Source organism: Malania oleifera, chromosome 10, assembly GCF_029873635.1.
Source record: "Malania oleifera isolate guangnan ecotype guangnan chromosome 10, ASM2987363v1, whole genome shotgun sequence".
In the NCBI taxonomy this organism is placed as follows: domain Eukaryota; kingdom Viridiplantae; phylum Streptophyta; class Magnoliopsida; order Santalales; family Ximeniaceae; genus Malania; species Malania oleifera.
In genome coordinates, this window is record NC_080426.1 from 62,710,830 (window position 1) to 62,722,308 (window position 11,479).

Consider the following 11,479-nt stretch of genomic DNA (forward strand, 5'->3'; position numbering starts at 1 on the left):
AAGATATCACCATCAACAAAAATTTTCAATAAGCTCAACATTAAAAAAACAATCTAGCATGCTCAACTCATCATGATGATATATTTGATTTTGGGATTCAGGGCTCAATTGAACTTATTTTGAAAAATTTAAGTTTAATTGGGTTTTAATTTTCAAAAATGTAGTCCAATTTGACCCTAATTTTGCAATTAAAAGGTCAATTGAGCTCTATTTCTGAAAATTGAGGTTCAATTGGGTTGCAATTTTAAATTTAGAGCTTTATTAAGTCTCAATTTGAAATATTGAATTGAATTCAGTGGAAGTTTTATGGTTTGAGTTTGATGCTTGTGTAAATTTGCTATGTTTTGTACTTTGTGTGAGGTTTTGTGATTTACATTTGATGATTTGTGATTAACATTTGATGATTTTGTGCCTGTGCAGGTGAAAATGTCATGAATGTGGAGTTGGTTGATTTTGTGTTGATTTTATGGTATTTAGACAGAATATGGACGTTTTGAGTTTTGAAACTAACATTTAAGAAGGAGAAGGCGTAGCACATGCGCATAGTGGAGAACAACCCTTTTGTTTTTTATTTTTGGTAAAATGCAAGGATGAGTGAAGAAAGTAAGGCTTTGAGGGAGGCTGAGAACAAAAATGCTATAGAAGCCACTAAAATAGATGGAAAAAATGGAAAATTAGAAGAGAAGAAATAATTTTTTTAATTTGGATAATCAAGGGAGAACAATGTTTTTGTTTTCTAATCTCTTAAGACATAAATGAAAATAAATAAGGGAGTTTTTAAAGTTTTCATTAAACTGAAAAGAAACTAACCTTCTAAAAAAGATACAATGCAAAATGCAAAGAAAATTCAATGAAAATGGCACAGAGATCTTATTTAAAGAAAAAAAGGCTCATCGCCCCTTAAAAGGGATAGAGAGACCCTAAAAGGTGTCTCTAGGGCTCAAGGTAGGCCCGAACAAAATTAGGTGCATAGAGTAAGGGAGGTCATGCGTCAAGTTGGGGCCAATATTCCAACAGATATGATTTTATCAGTTTGGCAAGAAGTCAATCCTAATTCAAATCATTGAGGATGTGAATTAGATCAATTTGAGTCAGTTTGATCATCGGGTAAGTTGGGTCAGGTTGAAAGTTTTGCTTTGTTTATAGGTGAAGTAAAAAATGGAAAAAAGAAAAAAAAAACACAAAAGAATATGTGTGAGATTTTCCCAAACATAATAACGTGTGTTACATAAAAAACACTATTTATACTAGTGCCATTCAAATTATATATATATATATATATATATTGTACATTTCTAATAAAAAATAATAATATCAACGTAACAATAATGTAACATAGTAAGCACTTGATAACATAATATAAAGAAGGTTTTTAAAGCTGTCGCAACGTCCCGGACCTTGCCTAGAGAACCACTCTATGGCAAAAATGGGTACGACTGTGAACTAGGAAAAATGGATGTGTGATTTTGAAAAAGATTTTCGTGGAAAAACAATGTGTGATGGAGTCATCACTAACCTTTTGGAGTGTGGTTAGAATACTAGATTACTACCTTGTTAGGGGTAGAATTGGTTTGCGCTACCAGAGTCGGGCTCAGGAGTACAGTTATGCAAGGGGAAGGTATTAGCACCCCCTATGCGCCTGTTCTTAAGAATGGTACCAGACTTATAAAAAATTATCCGAAAAATAAATCTAATAAGCTTGTCAAAATTACTTCCTTTCAAAAATCAAAGGAATGAAAATACTATATTGGTATTCCCTCAGAACTGGGGCAATCCAATACTCCGAAGAGTCTATACCCTTGGTTGCAATCATCAGGAAGGAAAATCAAGAAAATAAGGTACGAAATACGCTCCCGGGGGTTTTGAAATCTGTAAATTTTTCTAACTAAGAAAATACTATTCTAGGAGGTTTTTGCAGTTTGTTCGGCATGAAAATGATTTTTTGTGCTTAAAAATATTTTTGTGATTTCTCTAAGTGTGAAAACATTTTTTGTGATTTTTGTGATTTTGTAATGTTTTTCCCGAACCTCAAAATAACACAAATAAAATCAATGGAAATTAAAGCATGAAAATATTTTTGGAAATTTCTAAGAATGTTGTGATTTTTTTGTGAATATTCTAAATATCTAAACAATAATCAAGTGAAATGGAGAAAACTGGCATGAACCGGTTCGGGGGATGACGAACCAGTCAAGTATTGACTGATCTAGGGGAAAACCAGTTTAAGGTCTTGGTTGAGACAATCAAGCCAACATGTGGTGAATTACCCAACATATATACACTAACCATGACAAGATTTAACTCATATGTTAACAAATTCCAACCAATAAACGTAACAACAAAATTAAATTGTTAACCGGTACCACAACAAGAAAAACCCACAAATATAAAAAATTAGCATCAATAATATACAATAGTGATAGAAAAAGAAGAGGCAAAATAAAAACATGGATACTATTATTCCAAACAAATATTAAAACAATAAACTAAAAAGAGTGCAGGTGCTTGTGCATGTAGGTGGCATGCATGCATGCGTGGGTGGGTGTGTGTGTGTGAGAGAGAGAGAGACTGTGTATGTGTAAGAGTGTGTGTAAGGGTGTGTGTAAGTAGTGTGTGAAACGGTGTGGGTTAGTGGTGCGCAGGGGCGGCTCTGCCTTTAGGCAATTGAGGCACCCGCCTAGGGCCCCTCAATTTTTTCTTAATATAATAACATAGATTTTAGGCCCCAAAAATTTTTTTAATTAAATAATACTAATATTATTTATTATGCTCCCATAATTGACTTCCCAACTAACAAATAAATTAAATTATATTTTAAAATATAAAATAAATACAATTTATTTTTTTTTTTCAAGTTTTATACTTCCCAACTAACACCTTTATTGTATTCCAAATTATCTATTACTCCCATCTCTCCCTTTTAGTCTCTCTAAAATTTTTTTTTCATCTCTCAAACTCTCACTCTCATCTCTTGGTCTCTCTATGATTTTTGCTCCAACTATTGTGTTCATCATCTTCGGGCCTCCGATTCTTTGTAATTTTCATCAACTCTAATTTTGATTTCAATGTTTGTATATTATTTTTCTATTATTTTCACTCTGAAATTTTTTTTTTTCTATTTTTTCTTAGGTTTTGGAAGCTTTGAGGTTAGAGCGTTGTATCTAGGCCTGGTAAAACAGGTCATGACCCATCGGGTTATCTGGACCCGTTCGTTTAAAACAGGTTTGGGTTTAAAGAAGTTAGCCCGTTTAATAATTGGGCGGGTCACGGGTTGACCCGTTTATAAATGGGTTCAACCGGGTTCGGGCGAGTCACCCGCCGAGTGACCCGTTAATTTGGATCCTTTATATATACATATATTTTCAGTTTAGCCTCTCTTCACTCTTTAGATAGAAGACTCTCGATGATTCCACAGTGGTCCACAGCCTGAAGTGCTAAAACCAGCCTTGTCTCATCCTCCGTTCTACTGTCATTTACTCACACAGTCACGCTTGTTCAGTTTCTTATCCCGTTCCATAGAGAGCGTAGAGGAGTAAGAGGTAGACAGGGTCCTTGCTATTTCTGCAGAGAGCTCTCGATGGATCTTTCCCTTTTATCTTCTGCTCCCCGTGACCGCCTCACCACGCACCATAAACAACCCCTTCCTCTTTCATATCTGCTCCTACTGCTGGATTCTCTGTCTCCACTTCGCATCAATGCTTTTATTGGGTAAATTTTCTTTCTGCAATAATTTCTTTTTTATTCCGTTGGAGCAAAACTCATCTCCTAAAACATTGAATTTTTGGGTTTTGTGCGTCCGTTTCCTGGAGATTTCATCTGGGTTTTTCTAGGGCTTTTAGTTAAACGGAGAAACAGGGTGCTTCCAATTTAAGCTTTGTTTCTGTGTGTTCTGGAGTTCTTTCCGATGTTCTTAATGGCAATCTGATTCCTGGAGAAGAAGGCAACATGGCCACTTTTTCGTAGGATTCAGCTGCTACAATGTGGCCATTTTTTTTAGGGTTTTTGTATAGGGGTCTAGCTTGTGGATCTCTGGTGCGCTGCTACACTGCGACCCACAACTCTCCTCTCAGCTCTCACTCTCTCAATCCTCTCCTCTTCGGCTCTCCTCTTAGCTATCACTCTCTCAACCCTCTCCTCTCTGGCTCTCCTTTGGTGCCCTGCTACGTGCTGCGGTTCCGGTGCTGTGAATGATCCCCTCATGGTCCCGGATCAAGCCACACCTCCAACCTCCACAGTCCACATCTCCAGCTTCCACAGTATCGAGTCCACACCTCCAACTTCCATAGTCCTGCATTAATAAATATAATGCAGTATTTTTTTTTAAAAGTCATTTTATATGGATTTTTTTTGAAAAACTATAAAATAAATATATTATATTTTTTAAACGGGTGACCCATTACCCGCCCGTTTATTAGATGGGCGGGTTAGGGTTGGCATGTGTGTGACCCGTTTAACATCAACCCGTTTATAACCCGACCCGTTTTTGACCCCGCCCGTTAGTGACTCGCCCGCCTGTTTTGCCACCCCTAGTTATATTCAGCAAGAATCCGATATATCTAAAGTCTCACTCACCAATCGATTTGCAATAATAATAATAATCAAGTTATATTGTTTCAATCTACTATTTCTATAGATTTATTAAATTTATTTTTATTTGTTTACCTAATTTGTCAATTTATAGTATTAATTTTGAAATTTAATTATGTCAGTAAAGAAAAAAAAATAGAAGAATTAGTGTCATCTCAAGAGGGAGCTCTTGATAAATTTATTTTTAGTTCTAAGCAAAATATAAATGAGCAAGATGAAAATCCTTCAAGAAACGAGCAATCAATTCCAGAGATGGAATTAGAATCTAATATAATCATAGATAATAATAATAATAATAATAATAATAATAATAATAATAATAATAATAATAATAATAATAATAATAATACTGATAAAGATAACATTTATATACAAGAAATGTTCACTAATGATATTTCTTTTGAAAGACATTTTAACAATATAGAAGAAAAATATATAAATAATGATGATAATATTTATGATCTAAAATATTGGGAAAATATAGATACCAAATTACGAAATTTACTAGTTGAAAAAGGTCCTATTAGGGATAATGATTTAATTTTTCCAAAAGATGAAAATTCAAGACATTTTTCAAATATATATTATATTCAAAAATTATCAAATGGAGAGAAACATGATAGAAAATGGCTTATATATTCTAAAGATTTAGATAGAGTATTTTGTTTTTGTTGTAAGTTATTTGGCCAAAAAGTAAATAACCAACAACTAGCTAATTAAGGGTGTAAAGATTGGAAAAATCTTAGTACTGAGCTTAAAAGTCACGAAATTAGTGAAGAACATATTTTCAATATGAGTAAATGGGTTGATTTAGAGTTAAGATTGTTAAAAAATACAACAATTGATAAAAATATAGAAGAAAAAATTAATAAAGAAAAAGAACACTGGAAAAAAGTATTATTGAGAATTATTTCTGTTGTGAAAACTCTTGCTAAAAATAATTTGGCATTTCGTGGGAAAAATGAACGAATTTATCAAGAGAATAATGGAATTTTTTTAAGTTTAATTGAAATGATAGTAGAATTTGATTCAATAATGAAAGAACATATTCGACGTTTTCAACATGGTGAAATTCATAATCATTATCTTGGTTATAATATGCAAAATGAATTGATAAATTTATTAACTTTTAATATTAAAACAAAAATTATAAAGCAAATCAATGAAACAAAATATTATTCAATCATACTCGATTGCACTCCGGATGTAAGTCATCAAGAACAAATGTCTTTAATAATACGATATTTGAATATTTCTACAAATCCAATTAAAATAGAAGAACATTTTATAGAATTTATAAAAGTAGATGATACGTCAGGAGAAGGACTCTTTAATGAATTAATAAATGTCATACAAAAATTTGAACTTGGTATTAAGAATATAAGAGGGCGAGGATATGATAATGGATCTAATATGAAAGGAAAACAACAAGGTGTACAAAAAAAACTATTAGATATAAATCCTAGAGCATTTTATAGTCCGTGTGGTTGTCATAGTCTTAATCTAATACTTTGTGATATGGCTAATTGTTGTTCTAAAGTTATAACATTTTTTGGAGTAGTACAACGAATATATACATTATTTTCTTCTTCTACAAAACGATGAAAAATTTTAACCGAATATGTACCAAATTTAACTGTAAAATCATTATCACAAACACGTTGGGAAAGTCGAATAGAGAGTGTTAAGGCAATAAGGTTTCAAGCTTCTCAAATTAGAGATGCTTTACTTCAATTAGAAAAAACTAGTGATGATCCAAAAACAAAGAGTGAATCTTATTGTATAGTAACTTATGAAATGGAAAATTTTGAATTCTTACTAGGAATGATTATTTGGTATGACATACTATTTGCTGTTAATTGTGTTAGTAAAAATTTACAATCAAAAGATATGTGTATTGATGTCGCCACTAATCAATTAAAAGGTCTTATTGTTTTTCTAAAAAATTATAGGAAGAATAGATTTATATCTTCTATGATTTCAGTAAAAGAGATTGCACTTAAAATGAATATTGAACCTATATTTCATAAAAAACGTGTAATTAATAGGAAAAAACAATTTGATGAGAATGCTAATGATAATACAACACACTCAGCTGAAGAATCTTTTAGGACTAATTTTTTCTTATACATAATAAATCAAGCTATTATTTCATTTGACAGTAGATTTGAACAATTTCAAACATATGAGAATATTTTTGGTTTTTTATATGATTTAAAAATATTAAATCATTAGATGAGAATAATTTGAAACAAAAATGTTTGACACTTGAGAACATTTTAAAATGTGGAACACATTCAAATATTAATGGTTTTGATTTATTTTCAGAATTAAGAATTTTAAAAGAAAGTTTGGAAGAAACGAGTACACCAATTGAAACATTGAACTTTATAAAAAAGGTAGATTATTTTCCAAATCCATTTATTACTTATAGAATTTTATTAACGATACCTGTGACAGTAGTTTTTGCAGAAAGAAGTTTTTCAAAACTTAAACTTATAAAAAATTATTTGCGATCAACTATGTAAGAAAGATTAAATGGATTGTCTATGTTATCAATAGAAAAAGAAATACTTGAAAATCTTCAATATAAAACTTTAATAAGTGATTTTGCATCTCAAAAAGTTAGAAAAACTAATTTTAAATAAAAATAAAAATTAAATAAAATATTAAGGGTCCTTGATTAAATCATTCGCCTAGGGCCCCATATTGTGAAGAGCCGGCCCTGGATGGGGTAGCCGGAGTGAGGCTATGCTAGGTTGAGAACGAACGGTGAAGCTAGCTGTGGTCGTGGATGAGCAAGGTGGGGAAGAGAGGTGGCGTCGTGAGGTGGTTGAGATCGTGGAAATGCTAGGTTTGTGGAAGAGCTTTGTGCGTGGCCGGCGGCAATGGAGGATGGTTATGTGGAAGAAAGAAGGATGGAAGGAGACTAGCTACTGGTTCAGTGGCGCTCGCCGGTGGTCACGGGGCTGTAGCCTGGTGATGAGGACCCGAGAGACGAGGGAGAGAACTGGGGATGTGAGGAGCTGGTGTGGTCTTTGTGTGCAGCCAAGAAAGAGATAAACAAAAAAAAAAAAAAATGCCTCCCGGTCCTCCCCGATCCCTCTGGTGAGACTCTCTTTATAGAGAGTTTATGGCGCGAGAATCACTCTTCACAATTGGTTACAACTGAAATTAGCTCCCCGGCTGTTCTATTCCTTTATTCCCGGGGAGGAAGATGCATGTGACTATGGGCTTTATTTATTTATTTTATTTATTTTTTAAATATATTTTTTTGGATTTTCTTGGTATTTTTTTCTTTTTGTATTTCATGTATTTCTCTTTCAATTTTGTACTCTCGAAGAGTGACTCGGTTTTAAGAAGGCTTGACTATCGAACACCAGAGGACCCAAACCCGACGGAACTCGATTAAAATTCACCGGGATTCGATTAAAATACCAAAGCTCAATTAAAATTCACCGGAATTCAATTAAAATGTCAAGGCTCGATTAAAACTCACTAGGACTCAATTAAAATACCGAAGCTCGATGAAAATTTCACCAGAATTCAATTAAAATACTAGGGCTCGATTAAGACTCACTAGGACTCAATTTAAAACATCGGGCTTTTCAAAAAGGGTCCTCCAATTTTTGGGATTCAAAATCAACTTTTATTACACCGGGTCTTCTTAGGAAGCCTTGGTAAAAATTGGGGTGTCTATAGTTGCTCCTCTTTATAGGCATTGTTTCTCAAAATAACAGTGGAGATTGCTCCTTTGTTATTTTAGAGCAACATGACTATAAAAATAAAAGATGCCAATTTTTACCAGGTCAGAGCAAGTTGATCATCAAGAGATTTTTGTTTTTGTTTTTGTTCTTGGTTTTAGTTTTTTTTGTTTCTTTTTTTTTCTTAAATGGTGATTGTGGTCAATTCCATGATATCTTGTACTGGATTTGAGAATTTGAGCACTATAACAATAGATGATTTGTACCAGGATAAACCTCAATACTATAGCAAATGATGAACTCGTACCGGGACGAACTCGAGTACTATAGCAAATGACCGCTTGCACTGGGATGAACTCAAGTGCTATAGAAAAAACAGCTTGCACTGGGATGAACCCAAGTGCTATAGCATAGAATGACTTGCATTGGGATGAACCCAAGTGCTATAGCAAAAGAAGGCTTGCACTGGGATGAACCCAAGTGCTATAGCAAAGAATGGCTTGCACTGGGATGAACCCAAGTGCCATAGCAACGAATGACTTGCACTGGGATGAATCCAAGTGCTATAGCAAAGGATGGCTTGCACTGGGACAAACCCAAGTGCTATAGCAACGAATGGCTTGCACTGGGATGAACCCAAGTGCTATAGCAACGGATGGCTTGCACTGGGATGAATCCAAGTGTTACAGCAATCGATGGCTTGCACTGGGATGAACCCAAGTGCTATAGCAAAGAATGACTTGCACTGGGCCCAAGTGTCATAGCAACGAATGGCTTGCACTGGGATGAACCCAAGCGCTATAGCAAAGGATGGCTTGCATTGGGACGAACCCAAGTGCTATAGCAATGAATGACTTGCACTGGGATGAACCCAAGTGCTATAGCAACGGATGGCTTGCACTGGGATGAACCCAAGTGCTATAGTAACAGATGGCTTGCACTGGGATGGACCCAAGTGCTATAGAAAAGGATGGATTCCACTAGGATGAATCCAAGTTCTGTAGCAACGGATGGCTTGCACTGAGATGAACCCAAGTGCTATAGCAATGGATGGCTTGCACTGGGATGAACCTAAGTGTTATAGCAAAAGATGACTTGCACTAGGATGAACCTGAGTTCTATAGAAAAGGATGGGTTACGCTGGGATGAACTCGAGTGCTATAGCAAAGACAGCTTGCACTGGGATAAACCCAAGTGCTATAACAACGGATGGCTTGCACTGGGATGAACCCGAGTGCTATAGAAAATGAGGAAAATTTTAGAAAAGATCATTTGAATGTTGAAGACATATTTTGGGATTTGAAGGCCCATGCCCTATCTCAAAGTGATGTTTTAAAGCATGTCATTCTGTGTCTGGGGTCAATTGCCCCAGTTTCAAGTATTCTAAAAACAAGGATGACTCAAATGAGGATGTAGAAAATCTATTTTAAAAATCCTATTCAACAGAATAAGTATGAATGCATGGTATTCTATCACTATATGTATGCATGTTGCTATCTGTGATATAAGATGCGAGGACATATGCATGTTTAACGACATCATGTGTATGCAATGTGTATTTACTTTATGCAATGAATGAAATGCATGTTGAGGCATGAACTTTCCAATGTGCTGATGATAGATGATCTCAACTCTGACTTTGGCCGTTTTAAATTCCAATCTAAAATGAGGATCCCTGAGTTGGTTTGTCGATGATTCGACCCGTCATTTGCCCCAGTTATATTCTTTCAAATTCCGACTTGATGTGAAGATACTAGGACTAGCTATAGTAAGGCTCAACTCAAAATTTGCCCCAGTTGCTACTGATTGTGGCCAAGCTTTCGTCCTCCGACTCCTATTATGAAGCGAAAGCATCGGAACTGATTATAATGAAGCTCTTTACGGAATTTACCCCAGTTACATGCATCTATAATGGCTCCTAGCCTTCGTTTCAAATCCTGTTTGAGCAAATCTCTGAATTGGCTATCTTTCCAAGATACTTCTTTGGCTGTCCAATCGTCTTCTGGATCTTTTGAAGGACAGAAGGGGTTTTTTTGGATGAGAAATCATGCATTTTGAACATCAATTGGCAGAGTCAAAAGGGGATATGCACAAGATAGATGTTTTATAATGTTCATGCTGGAGAGGAAAATTTTATACCAGTATTCGAAAGTCATATGATATTGAAGCTGGCCTTTTCAGCCAGGGTGACTGGCTTTCTCCCTTGTTGATTTCGTTGTTCTGATCATTGTCCATAGCTTAATGAAGCTTTAACTCTATTTTGATCTCAAGATGGACTTTAGGACTCGGGACGAAACGTAGGCCTTAGGATACGGGTTCTCAAAAAATAAGGAAACTCAGGCTCAAAATTCCCTTCTCCAAATGATATCTTTTGCCCCAGTTTTGTGTTGGGGTATTTTGCAAAGTATTGACCAAACCTGTCCTTTTGAACAAGCTGCCTACATGCCATTTTGGGATCAAGTCATTACGTAGTTCAGATTCAATATTAAGTCTGACAATTCAAATGAGACAACAATGAATACCAATCTGGTCAGGACTTTTGTTTGGACTATAATGTAGGCTTGAAGATAAAGGTTATTGAAGAAAAAGGCACGATGAGCCTCAAATTTTGTTGATATTATCAAGGGTAATCATTGGTCAAGGATCACATATGATGTATGTCCCCTAATTTTTCTTCCACTTTTTTTTTTTTTTTGCATTTTATTATCTTTTCCTTTCCCTTTTATGGAGGATTTCTGAGCATCACATTCATTGGGATTTCAATAGGGACTAAACTTTTCAAAATTGCCCCAGTGCGGGGTGTGAACCTTCAACGGGTTAAATCAAGAATTGGGTATTTCAAGCTCAAGAGGGCTAGCAAGGGATTTTTAGATCTTCTTTCTTGGTAGCAAAAAAATGGCCTGCCATTATTTTAATCAACTAATTGTCGCCTCATGTAATATGTCAAACCCCTGAAACCCCGAACCCGGTTTAATTTTGAAAAATGACTTTTTAGAAGAAATGGTTTGATATTCAGGCTCAAGTGGTGTAACAAGCGATAAATCAGTGTATGGTTCTTTTGTGGGAAAAATGGTCAGCCAACAATGACCATCTGTCATTTGATCAAAACAGAAGTGGTGAGCATCATAGGCTTATGGCACAAACGACACTATTTCACGCGAATCCATGGGGTGAGGGAAATTGTTTCA